This window comes from Sapajus apella, unplaced genomic scaffold, assembly GCF_009761245.1.
Source record: "Sapajus apella isolate SASKATOON/1434 unplaced genomic scaffold, GSC_monkey_1.0 scaffold75, whole genome shotgun sequence".
In the NCBI taxonomy this organism is placed as follows: domain Eukaryota; kingdom Metazoa; phylum Chordata; class Mammalia; order Primates; family Cebidae; genus Sapajus; species Sapajus apella.
In genome coordinates this window covers 3,430,109-3,432,092 of record NW_022437015.1, presented here as the reverse complement: position 1 = coordinate 3,432,092, position 1,984 = coordinate 3,430,109, and positions in this window count along the sequence as shown.

Genomic DNA, 1,984 nt, shown 5'->3' with positions numbered 1-1,984 from the left:
GGATTGGTTTCTTGTACCTTATTTAGTACATTTTATGAGGTCACATTTTCCTGGATGGTGTTGATGCTAGTAGATGCTCTTTGGTGTCTGGGCATTGAAGAATTAGGTATTTATTATAGTCTTCACTGTTTGGGCTTGTTTGTGCCCATGCATCTTGGTAAGGTTTTCCAGATATTTCAAATGACTTAGATGTTGTGATCTGAGCTGTATCTGCTTTAAGGGACATCCCAAGCTGAGTAATGCTGTGGTTATTGAGATCTAACAGAACTACCACCTTGATGGTCTTAGACAAGGTGTGATAAAATTCTCTTCATTATCAGGTAGAAACTCTTGTTCTTTACTTTCAGTTTCTCCCAAACAAATTGAAACTGTCTCTCTGTTCTGAGCCACCTAAAGCCAGGGATGGAGTAACACAAGTGACCCTGTGGCCACCACCACTAGGAATGTACTGGGTCAGACCTAAAGCCAACATGGCACTGAATCTCACCCAAGGCTGATCGTACCCACTTTCTGGTTACTGCCTGTGATCACTCAAATCCCTGAGGCTCTACAATCAGAAATTGTCAAACCCAGCCAGACCTGTGTTATTCTCCTCAGGGTGGCAAGTTCCCCCAGCTTGGGTTTATCCAGAGGTGCTCTTTGGGTGTCAGGAACTAGGGTAAAAAAAACCTTAAATCTACTTGGTTTTCTATTGCACTGTGGCTAAGTTGGCACTTAAACTACAAGATGAAGTCCTCTTCATTCTTCCCTCCTTTATATAAAGACAGAGGAGCCTCACGTTGTAGTCACTGTCACCACAGATCATGAGGAGTACCGCCAGACTACCTCTGATGTTCCCTTAAGCTACAAGTGTTCTTAACTCAGATTTTGGTGAATGCTGCCATGCCAGGGACTCACTTTTCAGAGAAGTGGGCTCCTCTGTGGCCCAGTGTGAGTCCAGAAATTTCATCCAAGGGTCAAGTCCTGGAATCAGAGACCTCAAGAGCCTGTTGGCACTCTACCTTACCCCCGCCATGGCAATGCTGATACCTAAGGTGCAAGGCAAAGTCCTCTTTACTTTTGTCTCTGCTTTTTCCAAGCAGAAAAAGATTTGCACCATAGTCACCACAGCTGGTAATGTGCTGAGTCTCAACTGAAGCTCACAAGTCTTAAAGGCTCCCCCAAGTCCCTCATCATAGTACCTGGATATCACCACTGATTATTCAAGGCCTAAGAGCTCTTCAGCTGCAGATGATAAATGCTGCCAGGACTGGGTTCTTTCTTACAAGGCAAGCAGGTTTATTTCTGTCCCAGAGTGCATCTAGAAATGCTGTCTGTGAGTTAAGGCCTAGATAGGAGACATTACAACTCTGACTGGTACCCTATCCTGCTGTGGCTGAACTGGTATCCAAAATGTAAGACAAAGTCCTTCTCACTTTTCTTTCTCTTCTCCTCAAATGTAAGAAAGGTATCTTTTTAAGGGTAATAAGTTGTGCAGCCTGAGGTTAGGGAAGGGATGATGCCAGCCCTACTTTCCCTACCCCCAGTTTGTGTCTCAGTAGATTGTATGCCTTCCCAATTCCACTGTCTCTGGGCCCAGTTCAGCACTAGAACTTACCTAGAGTTGCAGTTCTTATTGCTTAGACTGCCTTTCCAGTTTACATAGAGACTTGAAGCACTTTAGCCATTAGTGGTCAGGTTTTCAGGAACTCGGGTTCCAACAGCTGGGATTATGGTTCTCCTCTGGCTAGGGCTGGTTTTAATCCTCCCGCTATGAGCAAACATCAGCTGAATTTGGTGTGGTTTCTCTTTCTGCTCCAAAAGACAGCCTGAGTTCAGCACCTCATAATTGGTGGCTCTCTTTTCCCTAAAGCCCCAGAGAAACTCCCTGCACCATGCTGCTGCTGTCAAGGGGTGTGGGAGGGCTAGCTTCGGTGATTCAAGATTAAAAAAAAAAATCTCTTTAGTGTCTCTTTCAGTGATGCAGTTAAAATCAGGTACTATG